General features: G+C 39.7%; 1 protein-coding gene across 12 annotated transcripts in view; it reads left to right on the plus strand.

The window, feature by feature from the left end:
* The window catches only part of TMCC1 (transmembrane and coiled-coil domain family 1), a 155650-nt gene that overhangs the window by 71057 nt on the left and 65908 nt on the right, over positions 1-18685 (plus strand). The window lies entirely within an intron of this gene.

Here is an 18685-nt window from a genome sequence, read left to right on the forward strand (position 1 = left end):
ATAGTTTTATGGATTGACTGGTAGCTGGCACTGTGCAATTACTTCTACTGGGTTATCACAGAAAGCTGGTTAAAACCCACAATAATGTTTGAACAATAAGATTTATTTAATAGAACTCTGTTACAGGACTGGACGCCAGCAAGATAAGGGGAGGAACTATAAGCATATTACTTTAGGTGCGCCAGGCTGTAGGGAGACTCCCTCATAGCAAAGTATAAAGGTTCAAATTTTAAAATGGAGTCATTATACAGTTTGCAACAGAAGTTTACTACGTATCTTCTGTGGTGTTCTTTAAGTGCATTCTAAATTACTAAAAACAGGAGGAAGCATTATGTAATGGGAAGAGTGGTACTGTGGAATCTGGGTATTTTGAGTTCTAGTCCCAGTTCTAATGCTTTTGATCTTGGTCTACTGCTTTCATCCACAAAGCTGTGAGACACCTCAAAATACATCAGATTTAGAGATTCTAATCTTTACCCTAACAGCTCAATTTATTGAGGATCTTTTCAGGTTTTTTTTTTTTTTTATCATTTTATCAAGCAATGAATTGCAGTCATGAATTCAAATCATATTTAACAGGCTTTATTGCATTTTAAACAATTAGAGATTTATTTTAATAGGTAAAAAAGAAGTAAAAGTTCCTCCTCGAATGGAGACATCCTCCTTTTTAAGTCTTGTGGGCTTCCCAGGTGGCCCTAGTGGTAAGGAGCCTACCTGCCAGTGCAGGAGACATAAGAGATGCAGGTTCAGTCCCGGGTCAGGAAGATCCCCTGGAGGAGGGCACAGCAGCCCACTCCAGTATTCTTGCCTGGAGAATCCCATGGACAGAGAAGCCTGGCGGGCTACAGTCATAGGGTTGCAAAGAGTTGGACACAGCTGAAACGACTTAGCACATGTGTGTCTGGCACTTTGAGGATGTACACCTTGTTCAGTTATATTGATATTTAATGTGTACTTAAGTTTGTAGATTTTTGACATTTTTTTCTAATTCTTTTTCCTGTTTACTCTTTTTATTTTCTGTGGAGGTGGGGTTAGCAAGAATCTTGCAGCAGTGATCTGGGATTCTAGTTGCTTTTATCAGAAACACTTCATGCTTAAAGATACTGTATCTTGCGAATTCCCTGGCAGTCCAGTGGTTAGAAGTCCGTGCTTTCACTGCCAGGAGTGTGGGTTCAATCCCTGTTTGGGATTAATTCTGCTTTCCCTGGAGAAGTTTGCTGAGTACTTGGTTTCTCTCTTTGTAGGAGAAAAGTGGAGGTAATGGTACTTTTACCTTTTAAAATCAAAACACACAGAACTCGAGTTCTTTGTCAGCCTACTTTCCACTTGGAATTAAATTGCAATCAGTTAGTTTAAACATTAGGTTGCATTGCATACTCTGAACCTAGATACGAAGAAGGCTTCACTTTCAGTCAGAGCTGTTGATCTAAGTTTTTTTTAAGCTTTGGAGTTTCACAAAAAAAGTTCAGTTAAATATGTGCAATCCTTTTCTATTCAGAGTTTGTAGAATAAACTTTTTATGTATGCATTTTGGTTAGAGAAATTGTTGGAGCCTTGGCAGCCTGATATTTTTTTGGTTTGGTATGTCTTTTCTACTCTTCCTAAGGTACTCTGAAATGTGTCATATTTTAGATGAACTTTTAACTGTTATTTGCTGATAAGTAGAAACAGTGGTGTGTGATACGGGCACAGTTGAGAATATCCATTGCATGAAGATCTTTTCAAACTCGTTTTTCATTTTTCTCATTTGAAGAAAAGAAATTTAGAAATACTATATGGTTTACTCATAATAATATTGAGATTTTTAGAGAGAATATCCCTGCTTTACTTATAGTTGGCTTTTAGTACCTATTTCACAGACTTGTTTGAGAAGTCAATGGGATGATAGTTGTGACATGCTCAACACAACAACCGCACATAGTAGGTTCATTACACAAAGGCTTTATGTAGCCTGACAGGTGGTCATGTGTGACAGGGAATTGAGAGTCACAGGCTCAGGGAAAAATTAATGTATGCCCCCAAATTCTGCCTTGGTCAGTTGTTAAATTCATTCAGAAGTCATGAAAAATTTGCAGAGGAACATATGGTGTGGAAAGTTTCGTTACAATAACGCTGTATCCTTCCATCGGCCGTCTGGAAGCAGCATCCAATAGTTAGGAAGAGACCAGTAAATGACAGCAAAACACACATGGATTTTTTAATCTTTGGCTCTGCCCTCACCATTGCCATTTTTTCATACCTTTCTACCTTCATTAATTCAGCCCGAGCTGTTCCTTTTGTGTATGTAGACGTGTTATTAAAGTTACTGCCTTGTTCTAATGAGAGAGGGCGAGCATCCCAGAAGACAGGCTTAGATTGTTTTAACTTCGTGACGAAGCTGAAGTCGCCCCGCACCTGACATTCCTGCCCCGGGCCCCTCCCCGTGAGTAAGAGGAAAGGCTTGGCCCATCGCTTAGACAAAGCCGGACGGCTGCCTGCCGAGCCGAGCCGCCGGGGAGGAGACTCCTCCTCTCCTCCAGCGGGGCTCGTCTCCCAGGGTTTCGCCCTGCAGCCGACCTGCGGTGGAGCCTGAGCAGGGGGTGCTGTCGGGGCCGCAGACCCCCGCCCCTGGGAGGCCCCGGGGGAGGAGCCTGCAGGCAGAGCCGTGCCTGCCGACCCCAGCGCGCCGCTCCCCCTCCCGCTCGAGAGCCAGGTTGTCCCCGGCTCTCAGGTGGCACCGCGGCGAGCGGCTCCCCTGGCCGACCCGGGCGGCCGGCCGGCGATCTGATGGGAAGGGAAGGGGTGGTCCTTCTGCCCGGACCCCTCTCGGCTGACTCACAGGAAGTGCTCGCGCTCGCAGAGCCGGGATCCCGCCCTCCCCCTCCGACGTGGGCTCTGCCCTGTCTCCCCTAGAACAATGAAGGGCTTCCAAGTTTGTTGAGTCTCCCGGGCGCGTTCCTCTGGCTCCCGTGCTAGCCTGCAAGATGTTTCGCCACCGATTTTTGCAAGAAGCGGCCTCGGAAAAAGCCCTTCCCTTGGTGGATCGCTTTGTGTGAAGAGTCCTCAGGGTGACCATGGTTCAGCGCTTCAGCCTCAGGAGGCAGCTATCCAAGGTGGGTAGCTCGGGTAACGTGCGTGTGGAGGGGAGCTCGCGCCGGCTCCGGCGTGGTCTCCTTGTCCTCCAGCACGGTTCTTCTGTCAAGCCTGCCTCCTCCGAGTTGAGGAGGGGCTGGGGGAGGAAGCGCTGCCTTTTGTTCTTTCCTCAGACAGACACAAAGGTTGAAGACTGACTGCACTGGGAACCCCAGATTTTGTTCCCCCGAAAGGGGAGCTGTCATCTGTGAAATCTGGAGGAAGTTGTAGTCCGCTTCTCACTTCGGGTTTCTAGACTGTGTGCGGGGAAAGAGAGAATAGTGGGTGAAAAGTGCCCATGTTTAATTAGCAATTCATGGAGCCGCTCTTGACCAAAATGAGAAAACCTTATTGGTCTGTGGAATCAGTGCTTTCATAAAAATTAATGTTGACCTGGGGAGAGCTCCCAAAAAATAGTTCGGTAAGTGTGACCAGCATGACGATGTTACCGTGAGTGGTGGTATTAAGAAACTCACATACTCCTTCATTTAAGGAGCAGGTGACAGGCAGTCACTGAAAGGCTCAGGAATCAATTTTTACAGAGTTGTGCTGGCAAAACACATTTCATGTGTGCAGCTTTGGGGGAAAACATTTTAATCCGAGAAAATCAAATTGAAAATTAAAAAAAAAAAAGCAAAGCTCTCTGAGAAGAGGGGCTGCTGGTTTTATGGATCACACTTGGCAGTGGCCAGCCCTCTGCTCACCCGTTTATGGAGCTCTCTTAAGTCAGTGCAGAAACTAGTGAGGAGAGAGGTGTGTTAAGAGTTGAGCTTATTTCAAAAACCATTCTGTTTGAAAAGCTCTTTTTGAAAAATGTAGCAGTTGGGTGGCTGGATTTGTGGCAGAGTCCATCCTCTTTGTGCATGCGTGCTAAGTCACTTCAGTCGTGTCTGACTTTGTGCAACCCTATGCACTATAGCTCCTCTGTCCAGACAAAAGCTAAAACAAATAGTAAATCAGCAGGTATTCTACACTTCGTTAGTGGTTAGTCAGACTTGTTAAATCCATTACTATCTTAAGAGGAAACCTTTAGTTCCTCAAAGGTGACCTCAGTGTAAGATGTGTGCATTCAAGCAGAAATGAGCAAGGCTCTTGCCGCCATCCCTTTGTCAAAAGTCATCTTTTTTCTTGGATCTCCCAGCTGAACAAGGACGTTTTCGGAGTATTATTTTAGAATAAATTTTCCTTGCTTCCCATGTCCTCATTCCAGGTGTATGTGTGACGGGAGTGAGGAAACTGGGAAGCCTCAACATTTCTCCCTAACAATAAAAAGAGTCGTTTTTGTTTCTTCTTCATGTGAACTTCTTGAACCACGTGTTTTCAGATATATAGTACAACTAAAAAGCGGAAGATGTGTAGATTGTCAGAGCACTGACATTTCTGCATAAGAGTTTTTGAAACAGTTGAGAACTAGGTGGTAAGTTTCTAATTAGGAAATAACTGCTCTCTAGGTATTTTGCTATCAGTGTTTCTCTCCCAATTATTTTGTGAACTTTTAATATTCATTTCACTCTGTACTATACTCTTGACCATGAATTATAGGGAAAAAAAAATGTTCTTAGGGAAGCTAGGAGCACATCTTCTCTATAACATGAAGAAATAAAATGTACAAATTATATACTAGAAAATATATACAAATTATACAAGAGGTAACCTCTTTCAGTTCTTTTTTCTAACATCCCTTTCCATTTTAACATGGTTTCTGGGTCCTAAACTGGATGGTGAGGACCAAATCTAAGGAGTTTTGTTTTCTATCAAGAGTCCTTAACATAGTAATGAATTGACAAAATGCGGTAATGAATTGAAAAAATAATATTCTTAATTGTTTCAGTCTGTATGGCCCTGAAATATGGAGTAGAAACTGAAAGGCTATATCAAAAAAACTTTTTCTAAAACTACAGTGAATACACTGAATACAGAATACATTCTGTCTTTTTGGCTAAACCCACATTACCTGAAAACAGAGACCCTGTTGTACCCTGGTGCGTGGTATTTCTAGCACACACTGAACACTCAAAGTGCAATTGGCTATTTGCAGGTCACAAACAGTTGAACAATGGTAGTTTCATATGGTTCCAACTTTAGGAACAAGTGTTTTTTCCAATAAGGAATAATCTTCCACAAATATAGATTTGTCTTAGAATGATCTCATTTAAAAAAGCAGTTTCCTGTCTTGATAAAGAAATACTCAGATGATCATCATTAAATTTTGTTGGGAATTTGTTGAAAGAAAATATTTATACATGTTTGCAGTGATTTCAAACCCAGTATCTAATTTAGATACTTTTTACCTTTGGTAGTCATGTTTACTTACACTGGATGTTTGCCCTAGAATATTAACATGATTCCTCCAGGCTAACGGATGTTGACATCTGAACTAAGTAAAAAAGGAGGGAGTAAATTAAATAGATGAAGTAAAAATCTTCATTAAAAAGAGACATGCTCAGTTGTCCTCTTTGACCAGACCCAGTTACTTGCCTCAGACAAGTTATTTTTCTTTGCCTTCTAGTTCCTTTCCCTTGCCATTTTAGATTATTTTCTTCCTTTAAAGTTTTTCTCACATGTGACTTCAAAAATACTAAGGAAAGCTTTTTTTTCCTCCCCTAAGTCCTCTTCATGAGGCAGCTGAAATAGTCTGAAACTTGCTAATTGGACATGACATTTAATTCTCTTAATGATACTTCAGCTTAGATGATACCAACTTCATTTTGCTATTTAAGAAACAGGTTCAGGGAAATTCATTTTCCCAGGATCAGCCAGAGATAGAGTGTCAGGTTCAACTTAGGTCTAACTCAAAGCCCATTCTGTTTCCCCACATTACCTGCCTCCCTGAATTTCTGGCGTATTGATTGGTCTCCTGTCATGGTCTGTGATATCTCTCCATGCGTATAGAAAACAGTATAGTAAATAACTTAGATAATTTCTTTGGAGCAACCCCATAGGGCTGAAATTAATGTTTGAAAGAATTTGAGTTTATCAGCCAAACTTGGTAAGTGTCTTCTACAAAGTTACGTTATTTGGCCAGAGAAACATATTGATTTGAGTAAAATAGTTGATTTAATAAAGCCATATTAAATGTAATTGAGGCTTAACTGCATGTACTTACAATGAAACGTTATAAACTATATTGCCTTTTTAAAAATGTCTATTAAGGAGAAGAATTTACTATTGAGTTTCTGTAATACTGTTTAATAATGTTAATACAATGAAATAAACATTCAGAAAGTCTTATTTTAACTCATTCTGGCTCTGTTGTCCTCCCCCCCGCCCCGCCCCACTTTACATGGGTAATAGAAAATCGGTCTTTTCTATTTCAGAAACTTTAGGTTTTTAGAAGGTATGAGGCTTTAAGAAAATAGCTTTAAAATTGTTTCAGCAAGATTTAGAAAGTATGATAAATGCTGAGGAGGCTTTGAGAAAATAGCTTTATGATTGTTTTGGTAAGAAAAATATACTTTTATTTTTTAATGATAATCATTTCTGTGATTCATAAATAAAAATTATATAATTGTGAACTCTTGCTTCCACATCTTTTCAACTCTTTCAGATCCCTGCTTCCATAGGTAACCAGTTTCTCGTTTAGCCTTCCACTCTTTGTTTATGTATATGTAAGAAAATGTGAACATGTATGTTCTGACCTTTCTAAAATGCAGGATAATGTTTGTTCTAAAATAATAGCTTGAACTTTGTTTGGGCTTCATGTTTATTTTCACATTTACACAGGAGGCTTACTTCCTTTAGGGCAAGTAAAGCCACACAGAATGTACTTTCTATATAAAAGATAACTAATAGTACATCAAAGATGATTTGATTCTTTTTCATTCATACCACATTTCTTTGCTATTCAGTTGGAGATCTTTCTTTGGCTATATTAAAATTTTTCATATGGCAAAAAACATAGAATATAAACATCATACCAGTAAATTCTGGGCTGCCCTGTGAAGAGATTAATGGCTGAGAAATAGGAGATGTGGGACTTTTTTCCCCCCCAGTTCATCTGTTGACTTATTTATTGAAGTTATTTAATTCAGACTTGTAGAGCACTTGAAAGTATTTTTGTCTAAGAATTTTATTCTTGCCCTTCCTACATTTGAGACTGCCCTGTTATTTGATGTCAGTTTGGTACCAGCTTAAGAAACTTAACATTTAGAGAAGTGTTGATCATAATCTGAATTCTTAATAAAAAACCATTATATTCTCAAATGTAGTTTTCTTTGAATTTCTGCCTGCTTTCTGGGTTTATGACCTCTGATAATGCACATGATTGATTTAATCATTATATGAATGTATAAGAAATAAGGATTCTCATTTCTATTTTAAATAAATTAATTTAAGATCTTATAAAAGTATTTTGATGGCTACAGTGGTAAATTTTATGTATTTTTACCACAATTAGAAAATATTTTGAACCCTTCTAAAGATTGAAGGCGGGAAGAGAAGGGGATGACAGAGGATGAGATGGTTGGATGGCATCACCGGCTCAATGGACATGAGTTTGGGTAAACTCCAGGAGTTGGTGATGGACATGGAGGCCTGGCATGCTGCAGTCCATGGGGTCGCAAAGAGTCGGACACGACTTAGTGACTGGACTGAACTGAATGATAAATACTATATCGGTACAGCAAAGTAGTATTTTGTGTATAGGCGTGGGAGTCAGTACCAGATGGGTGCTTTTAAGTAATGGAAATGTATACCTCTCTTTTTCATGCTTTTAAAATTCAATTTTCTCTAAATTACTCCAGACATCAACTAGTTTCATACTTGGAAATATAATGGTTTATGTTTGTAATTTGGAGGCTTTAATGAGGCAGTAGTGTCATCAGCATTGTAAGATCATTCTAATACATTACGTAACCAAAATAAGAAGACTGATGGATGCTGCTCTACTGTTACATAAAACGAGACCCTAGTAAAATAAGTCCCATATATTGTGGATGTGGTGGGAATAGGTAAGAAATAGAGCATGGCTTTCGTGTTCAAATATATTGGCAATAATAGGCTGAAGTAGAGAAACTAATTTAAAAATACGTGTATTATAAATTCTGAAATGTTTTTATGATGTTGATGCCAGTTTAAATTTTAAAAATAACAAGTTATTGGCTGTAGATCTGAGAGACTGGAATATGTTACCAAGAGCAGATAGTAAAAAATCTCCTTGGGAGTGTGTTGCTTTTTTGTTTTTTAAGTACACAACTTTCATTTGGTGTCGCCTTGAATATCATTTTCCTAAGTGAGATGGCTATATTAAATGACTCGATTAGATTCTTTGAAGTTCGAACATGTTTACCAAGAACTGATAGTTTTGAAAATCAATACGCTGATACCCTTGAAAGCGCTTTGAAAACTGTGAAGCACTATATTAAAGATTATGGTGTTTTCATTATTCCATCATTCTGTAAGTATATTTGAAAAGAAGTGATGGTTCTTTAAAACTATATTTTCAAATAGGCACACATACACGCACTCCCTTTTGTTTGGTACACATAGACCCCTCTGTCTTTGGAGAGCTAACAGTGATTGCCTCTGAGAAGAGGACCTGGGAAACTTGGGTTAGGGGTGGGAAGGAGACTTGGTTTTTCAAAATTATTTACCATGTATATGCACTTTCTTAAATAATAGTCTGAGTTAAATGTGTTTAAAGATCAAAATGTAGAATTGAATTTCATTATTCTTCAGTGAAACCCATTGCCAATAGCTTACTTAAAGGTTAATAGTTGAAAGGTGATACTCTTCTGGGCTTGGAACTTTATCCCAACCATCCATGTTATTCTCAGATTGAAGATAGCTTTTGCATGTAACACAGAAGTTTGTAGTACAGGGTGACTAACCCTTTAAAATTTGTTTAGATGAACCTGTTTGGAGTAAGTTAACCATACTGTTTTAAAAACCATACTATTTGTATACCATTTGGGGAATGGTATATAAAGGCAAGAAGACATTTTACTTGTTATGTCTGTATATAGAAGTTGTATGTAATAGTTACTAAAATGCTCTTGATTTGGCTTACATGAGAAAGTTAAAAGAATTTGCCCTTTTGGTCACCCTGGGGTTAGCAAGGCTAACCTCCGCTGTACACATGGACCTGTAACAGTCCTACTGCAAACATGTTGAATAAGAAGAGTGCAAATTGAACTTACTTTATGGTAGCACAGGAAATTGCTATTAAATTTCAGTCTGTTTCCAGCTAGTGTTTTGTAAGAAGTAGATTACTTTGTGTGTATTAGAAGTTTAGTGTTTGAGAAGAATCCATGTTAAAGCCAGCAGTGTCTAAAATCCAAAGGTAACACATATAAACATTTCATAGCTTTCATTTTCATTTAATAAAATTTATCCCAAAAGTATATCTCGCTGAAGTTAAGTGAACTGTGGCTGGCTATGTGACTTTAGACAAGTAATTTTACCTCTCTGAAGCTTTTTCCTCATCTGAAAAGTGTTATCTGGGATCCCTGAGAGATGTAAAATTCTGTGATCTGTTTGTGAGCTAGATTATAGTCCCAAAAAAAATGACTTTAGATTGCAAATGCCAGAAAAAATATCTAGTTGTATACCAGGAGAGATCTAATTTTATACAGTTATTCTTAGCTAAAGAAAATAAAAATAAGTTTGACTTTAATGGATAGGCTTAAAGTTTAGATGCTAGCCGAGTCCGAATAATTCAGATTTGAAAATAGCAAGAGAATTACACTTCTTAGAGTCTGAGCGCTGAGATGATAAACATTTCCTCTACCTGTTCCTTGTCAGGAGAAAATTTAAAATTTCTCTGTGAAAACAGACATTTCTTATCATGGAAATTTACCTTATATGCAACAGATTTATCTTCTTATGACAGTGTGTTGGAATTCAAGTCCTTTTTCTTGGACTCCTCTTAAGGAAAAGTTAATCTTTTAGTTCTAATATGAACTAGGGTGGCGGGTGTAAAAAAGGTAAAAAGTAAAATAAGCTTTTTATTTTTACAGACTATTCTTTTGAACTTGAGGTAGGCTTGAGAAGCCCCATAGAGGAAGTGAGATGTTAGCTGGACCTAAAGGATTTAAGGGCTTCCCTGGTAGCTCACACAGTAAAGAATCTGCCTGCAGTGTGGGAGACCCAGATTTGATCCCTGGGTTGAGAAGATCCCCTGGAGAAGGGAATGGCTACCCTCTCCAGTATTCTTGCCTGGAAAATCCCATGGACAGAGGAGCCTGGCAGACTGCAGTCCATGAGGTTGTCAGGAGTCAGGCACAACTGAGCAGTAACTTTCACGTTCAAAGGATTTGGATTAGTGGTTCTCAACTGTTCCTTCCCCTTTAGCCCCAACATATTAATACTAATACTGTAAGAATGTGACTTAGGCTTAAGGTAGTAGTAGTACTTTGGGGGTGACCTGATAAGTACCTCACCGTTCTGATGCACGCTCCAGGAGAATCCCTTCCTTTGCGTATCATTGATATCAGTGAAGGAAGGACAGAAGGAAAATATTCCAGGAAGGAGGCAAGATTACCAGGTACGGTTTTAAGAGGAAGAGCTATGTCATATTCAATACCTGTTTGTTTGGGGAAGTTCTAATATGAACATCCTTTAAAAATCTAATCTGAGAGTTAGTTTATATTTTCTGTGGGGAAATTTAACCAAAGTAATGAACAGTGTGGGCTTCCCTTGGGGCTCTGCTGGTAAAGCATCTGCCTCCAATGTGGGAGACCTGCATTCGATCCCTGGGCTGGGAAGATCCCATGGAGAAGGGAATGGTAACCCACTCCAATATTGTTGCCTGGAAAATCCTGTGGCCAGAGGAGCCCAGTGGGCTACAGTTCATGGGGTCGCAAAGAGTCGGACACGACTGAGTGACTTGACAGCCAGCCAGCCAATGAACAGTGTTGTCATCCTAAATTCCTTAACTTCTATAGGGGTAAATACAGGAAACAGTCTTCCAGATAATGTATGTGGGTTATTTAATATTTCCACTTAGTATTATGTATGGAATTTTAACTGTAAAGTCTTAACATACTTCTCTAACATTCTTTCCCTGTCTTCTGGTCACTTGGTGAAATGTATATCGAAATGATGCACACAACACCTGAGTGTAATTGCCCATTTTCTCTGGGTTGCAGAGTGTTTCTGTGTGTATGTGTGATTGTGTTGAGACTTAGGAGACTAGCCATAAAAGTTGTTTTCAGTGAACACTTTCTCTTTGGAGAAGATTGAGAATGTGACCCAAGCTATTCAGTGTCCAGTGGTAAGTGATTATTTTAGTTTCGAATCTTACAAAATGATGTTATTGATCACTGTAATGAGATAACACCCAACCCTTGGGACTTCAAGAAATTGTAGGGCATAGAGTAGAAATTCTGTGTGTGTTCTGACTCGGAGAGAACTTGGAACTTAGTAAATGGAGATTGTGTTTGAAGGTGAATAGTGACCTCGCGTCCTACTGCTCTTTTCCTTTACTCAGACCACTTGCGCTATACCCCCTTCCTTGCTGTTTTCTCAAATGCACACGTAGCCTTGGGTCCTTTGCATTTGTTCTTCCTTCCTTCTGTAATCCTGTTTCTCCAGACATGTGCTTGGATTGCTCTTGTACATCATTGAAGTCTCAGCTCAGAAGTCACCTCTTCAGCAAGGCTTTAGCTATTTTCTTTAAAACAGCAAAATTACTCCCCCACCCCACCCCTACACACTTGTTCCTCAGCTCTCCTTATTTCCCTTTGAGTTTCTTTTCTTTTTCCCCTCTGGTTTTCTGGTTTATTTATTGTCATCTGTATTTTCTTACTCTGCCCTGCACCCATCATGTAAACTTCATGGTAAAGTTTATGTAAACTTTATGTTGATCTATTTTTTTCATGTCTGTATACAGGAAGACATGCCTTTCAGTCTTCTTTTCTCTGGTTGCGTGTTGGAATATAGAGGCCTTCCCTCTTCACCTTATAAATAAAGCTCGGTGTCAAGTGGTGATAGCCACCTTTCATAAGTGCTATGTCCTTTGAAAAAGTGATCATGAAAGAAACGCTAGAGCTATACTGACTATTGGGGAGTTGTCTGTGTTACGTCTGCCTTTTCCTGGACTTTGGAGATACAAAAAGTTGTTCCTCTGTAGACTTTGTCATTTAGACTCCTGCATAAAACATCACTACTTAGAAACTAGAATCCTAATGAAACTTCCTTTCTCTATTAGTCAAAGAACAAATACATTTAGGTATTTAGATATTATGGAGACTTTTAAGAGCTGACATCTCTCTGTCGGGCTAAACTGAGAAAAAGCCCTCATACTTCATTCTTGAGCTGTCTCTTGGTTTGATAAACCTACCCCAGCTGTTGTATTAGCCACAAAAACACACTTGTGTTTGACTATACTGGTGGCTTCCAGAGTCACCTTGCCTATTTTTTAATTTAAGAGAAAGGGCAAATGGCTAGCATAAAATAGCTTATCTTAAAGGACAAACTAAATGGAATTCCCCATTCTGGCATCTAAATTAGCTGAATTTTTAAGCAAGTTTTCATTTTCTGCCGTTGAAGTTGTCAGGAGTACTCAAGCTTTGGGTGATAAGTGGAAGCACTATCTACTGCTACCGTCCATATTTCCTATTCTCAAATACAACAAACAAAACAAGGAAATAACATATCACAGCTCATGATAATCAAATTGTATTGAGCAACTGACCTGAAAAGTCATAGGAAGGATGGTAAACATTCCCAAGAGATGCCCTTCTACCTTTTTTTCCCAAGTCCTGCTCAAGTAAAAATAGTTCCCATGAGAGTCAAAGGAGGAGTCAGCAGGGAGGGAGCCTGCCATGTCTGTCAGCACCACTCTAGTCCTACAGCTGTGGAGACGTGGCGACACAGGGACCTTGACTCCGGCGTGGCTGTTCATTTCACTGGTGTTGCTTTCCTGCTTATGCTTTGCCAAGACCTCCAGTGTGACCTCTGTGTTGCTAAATCCAGTCCTTGGTTCTCAGTTCTCCTCTTGATTTGAACATGTGGCATGCCGGTCGCTCTGTCCTCAGTGAACACTTTGCTCACTTGGCTGTCAGGATATCATACTCTTGGTTTTTCTTCCACCTTACTGGTCCTCACCAGTCAGTCTCCTTTCCTGATCTTTCAATTATGTAGCTATAGCCTAGACTCAGTCCAGTTTACTACTTTCTTGGTGATCTCATCCAGTCTTACAGTGTTAAGTACCATTATATGTTGACACTTCCCAAGTGTATAATCTCAGTCCTGATCTTTGCCTTGAATTCCAGGCCCGTATATTCAGCTGCCTGTTTGACATCTCCATCGGGATGTCTAACAGACATTTGAGACATAATATGTCCCAAACTAAGCTTCTGGTATCCTTTCCCCCCTGGTCCCCTTGCACTTCTCCTTCACAGTTAACAACACCTCCACCCTTCAGATCGGAAATCTTTGAGTCACCTTTGATGCCTCTTTCTCACTCCCAGTTTATCAGCAAATCCTCTTGACTTCACTTTTAAATGTATCTAGAATTTGCCAATATCTGTTCTCTGCTGACGCACTCTTTCACCTGAATTACTGCATTAACCTCCTCACGAGTCTTTTAGCATCTACTTTTGCTCCACTAGAATTTTCTTCTTATCACAAAAGACAGAATAATCCTAATAAAACTTAAGCCAGATGATATTATTCATATGATCAAAACTCTCCAGTGTTTTCCTTTGTTACTCACTTGTATGCGGTCCGTAGAGCCCTACACAATCTGTTTCTTCATTAACTCTCTGACCACACTAAGGTAAGTTCAGTCGCTCAGTCGTGTCCAACTCTTTGCGACCCCATGGATTGCAGCACGCCAGGCTTCCCTGTCCATCACCAACTCCCAGAGCCTACCCAAACTCACGTCCCAGAGTTGCTGATGCCATCCAGCCATCTCATCCTCTGTCGTCCTCTTCTCCTCCTGCCTTCAGTCTTTCCCAGCATCAGGGTCTTTTCCAACAAGTCAGCTCTTCACATCAGGTGGCCAGAGTATTAGAGCTTCAGCTTCAGCATCAGTCTCTCCAATGAATATTCAGTTTGATTTCCTTGACATTGGCCCTCTAGCTATTCCTGGAACGTACCAAGCACTCTGCTCCCTCAGTACCTTTGCACTGTACTCTGCTGTCTCCGGGTTCTTCTTTCTCCAGGGAGCCACATCATTCATGTGGTCATTGCTTTCAGATCCTACCTTAGGTGTTGTCTTGTCAGATCTTCTTAGTGAGACCTTCCCTGAGCACTCTAAAATATAAATTAGGATATCTCCTTGTTTTATTTTTTATTCCTATCATTTATTACCTTTTAGTGTACAATAACTAATATACTATATGATTTACTAATTTATCTGTTCTCTTTCCCCCTTCCTGCCCCCACCTCAAGAATGTAATTCCTTGGAGAGTGTTTGTCTATTTTATTAACGTATCTTCAGCATCTAGGGTATAGTAGATGCCTAGTTCCTGTTTATTGAAAACGTGAATGAATTGTTTCTTTGAAAAAAATGGAAGGAAAGAAAAGCGCCATCCTGAATTAAGAATGCAGTATTCCATGGAACATTGTATTTTATTATTGAGCAGAAATCTTAGTGTATAACTTTTTAAAAGTGGTTTCATCATTTCCCTTGAATGTAACAACAGCATAGTAACCTTTTGCCTACTCTTTATTTTTCAGCTTTTTTATAAATAATGAATCCCTAGAGATTTCTTCTTGCCAACAAGAAAAATCAAAGTTATTCACTCTTATTTAGTTTGATTCTATGATTTAGATAGAACAAATGTTATTGTCCTACTTAGTAGATATATAAAATAAGATTTCAGTGTCTCTTATAACTCTGCTTTTAGTTAAATTCATGCTGCTGTTGCTGCTAAGTTGCTTCAGTCATGTCCGACTCTGTGCGACCCCATAGACGGCAGCCCACCAGGCTCCCCTGTCCCTGGGATTCTCCAGGCAAGGACACTGGAGTGGGTTGCCGTTTCCTTCTCCAAGTTAAATTCATATTAACACAGAAATATCTCCTCTCTTGGTAGTAAATGCCAAATTCCTTAAGTAGATTGAATTCTAGGTGGGATCATAAAGCATGAAAGAATATAAAACTAAATTTTACTTAATTGTGTCCAAATGTGGGCTGTGTACTAGTGCCCTGAGAACTTTGAGAGGGGAAAATAAGCTAGGAGAGCTTGAAGAAGATGGGCTTTAAAGGATAGACGGGTAGGAAGCCAGTGAGCGGAGAGGAAGCAGAGTCGGTCAGAAGATTATTGTCTGTTTCCTTTTCTTCAGTATTCCTGGAATCTGTGTCTCATACGTGGTTTATTTATTGAATGAAAGAATGAATGAATGTGATAATGAGCATTGTCCACTACGTGATCACTGAGAGCAGTTTGGCGAACAGAGTATGTGTTGGCAAAGAAAATGTACAAAGCAGTTTGATGAAGCCAAGTCTGGAACGTTTCGATGTCCAGATAAAGATTTCAGACTGGTTTGATTAAGTGTTAGCAATCCAGCCCATATTCTTACTAAATATTTACTAAGAAGACCCATGATGTAAATAGTGTGTTAAGAAGTTTTGTCTAAGATTATGGCTCCTTCCAATAGAACTTTCTGTGAGGATGGAAATGTATCTGTGCTGTCCAGTGTAATAGTCACCTACCATATGTGGCTGTTGAGCCTTGAACTGCAACTGGTGTGAACGAGAAACTGAATTTTAAACTTAATTTAAAAGCCGCCTGCAGTTAGTGGCTGCCGTATTGGACAATGCAAAAGGATATTGGCTGGGAAAGTGAGCGAACTAGGCCTGGGAAAACAAGCAGTGGTGTTTAGAGCAATCCCGCCATGAGTGACGACGTTTCGAAAGGGGGAGCATCTGCTGTCCAGAAAGAAGGACCAGCAGGATCGAATGAAAAGGAGACGGAAGGAGGAAGACTCAGACTCGCATAGCATCCAAGACTTTGGGTAATTAGGAATTATTAAGGGAACAGGATATTTGGAGCAAGCTGAAGGGTGGTTTGTTGGTTTGGGTGTAAGTACAAGTTTGGGTGTATTATGTCTTTGATGAAGATGTAATGGCCAAGTGGAGAGACTGTGTATTTGGAAATAGAGAATTTGGTGGTGATATTAGTGTAGAGATAATACCTGAAGTCATGAGTGGAAGAGCTTTGAGCAAATAATAGAGGAGTGAAGGTGGTGATTAGTGTCATACAGCAAAGAGAAAAGGATGAAGGCTGATTGAATTTAGTTGTGAAACTATAGGTTTAATAGAGGAAGAGACCCTAGAGATTGTCATCTAATCCATTCCGTTTACAGAGGAGGAAAGTGCTCAGCGATGGGAAATGAAGTGTTGAAGTATACACAGCTTGTGAGTGTCAAGTGGATGTCTTGACCCTAAATTCTCTGCTGACCCTTCCGTTTACTTCTCTTCTCATTATGTGAGCAAAACAGAAAAATCTTACTGAGGAATATAATTTCAGTTGACTAGGTGGGAAGCTGGTTAACAGACCGATAAGTGGAATATGGGATAGAGAAAGGACGTTAGTAAGTGTGGACAGCTTCTTTAGGAAGCCTGGCGGGGAGGTGGCGGGTGGGGGGAAGGGCTTGAAATGGATGTAATTGGAAGAGGCAGTAAAATCAAACCCAAGTGTTTTTTTGGTCACAGAAATGTCGCTGAATGAATTATTCTGGCTTGACAGGCGAGGGATGAAAGTGACAGAAGTCTTAGCTCCCTTACTGGCACCTAGGAAGGCGGGTAATCGACCCGGGACTGTCCTCAGTGGGGTCAGAAGTAGACAGTCCTTAGGTCTACTCAAACTGCTTAATGACTAAGCCTTCTGACTATGTATATACAGAAACAGTCATGCCTCACTGCATGTTATTCTCTTCTGGTTTAAGATGTTGATCGTTGGTGTGACTGCCATTTTACTTGGAAAGATATGACTTCATAATATTTCCTGTTCTTCAGACCACCTGATCCACTAAGATCTGAAAGGAATTCAGAGAGACAAATTTTTAGCATGAGTACTTTGAATATGTTCTTTTTATAACTTTTAATTATCTAACCACCACTATTTGAAGATATTTCCCATAATATTAAAGAACCAACCACTATATAAATTAAGAAGTCTCTTGAAAGCCCCTTGGACAGCAAGGAGTTCAAATCAGTAAATTCTAAAGGAAATCAACCCTGAATATTCACTGGAAGGATGGTTGCTGAAGCTCTAGTACTTTGGCCACCTGATGCAAAGAGCTGACTTATTGGAAACAACCCTGATGCTGGGTAAAATTGAGGGCAGAAGAAGGGGGTGATAGAGGGTAAGATAGTTGGATGGCATCACCAACTCAATGGACATGGATTTGAGCAAACTCTGGGAGATAGTGAAGGACAGGGAAGCCTGGCGTACTGCAGTCCATGGGATTGCAGGGAGTCGGACACGACTGAGCAACTGAACAATGAATATAAGTTAAATGTGTCACAGCATGTTCATTGTAGCTCAGTAAAGCTAGGGTGAGGGAGAAGTGTCCCTGCTTCTCCATCCCCAGAAGGTATCTCAGGTGAACCTTTTTTACATCTTTAAAGTATTTGATGTCATATTACAAAAGGAACTTCTACTGAAATGGTGATCACAGACAATGAAAATGTAGGAAAGAGGAAGAGCTTAAGATTTGTAGGGACCCAGAAGATTGACTTATATTTTGGTTGTTATTAGAAGAAAATGTTAAGAGACTTACTAGGCTTTCACCTTATGTAGAAAATTAAAAGGTAAAATGTAAGATTTCTTTTAATTTTGCAGTGATGTCTTAGAAATAACAACTGAACAGATAATTTGAAGCTAGGAATTACTTCTTGGTGTTTAACTTCTGCTCCCAGTTTATTTCTGAGAGCACATGACCACTCTTGGTTGATTTACTGCTGCCAGTAGTCTCTGTGTATTATGATGGGGGATATTGTGCTTCTGCCATAAGTCATTGCATTCCAGACAAATTGCCAAATCAAGATACAGTCATTTGGTGCTTGGTTCTCGGAAACACACACACAAAAGAAAGCCCCGTTAGAGTGGAGTTAGGCTGTTTGATTAACTTTTCTTAAAGGGAACATACTGCCTTGAGATGTAGTACACTTCTGGCAGTTATGCTTTACTGCAGGGAGATGAGATATTGTGAAATTCAACCTGTTCCGAAGGCAGAAAGGGAGAAAGTGTCTTTAGCCTAATTGCATCAGTGGGTAAACAAGGCCAAAAGCACAGCTGCATAGTGATCCAATCATGATTAGGATTTCTTCCCCCTTATTTTCCAGTTTCATGCTCTTTTGAGCTTCATATTAAATGAAAATTTTGCTCAGTTTAAATTTTGAATTGTTTTTTTTCCTTATTCCAGATCTTAGTCTATTAATACACTCTAGTAAATAGACTGTTTACCTGAAAATATTTAGAAACCTAACTGCTGTAGTTTGCTTTTAGAACATTTCAGCTTAGAAGAATGTGTCTTGTTTACTTTTTGCTTGCTAAGCGTGTATAACTGGCAGAAGTTCTTTAGCTCCGCTGCCCACATGGTCTGGACAAAAGAACTGGCAATCTGTTAGAGAGGAACAAAAGAGAAGCAAAGAAAATAATTTTCCTTTGGCTGGAAGATA

The sequence above is a fragment of the Bos indicus genome, chromosome 22 (assembly GCF_029378745.1).
Source record: "Bos indicus isolate NIAB-ARS_2022 breed Sahiwal x Tharparkar chromosome 22, NIAB-ARS_B.indTharparkar_mat_pri_1.0, whole genome shotgun sequence".
NCBI classification, from domain to species: domain Eukaryota; kingdom Metazoa; phylum Chordata; class Mammalia; order Artiodactyla; family Bovidae; genus Bos; species Bos indicus.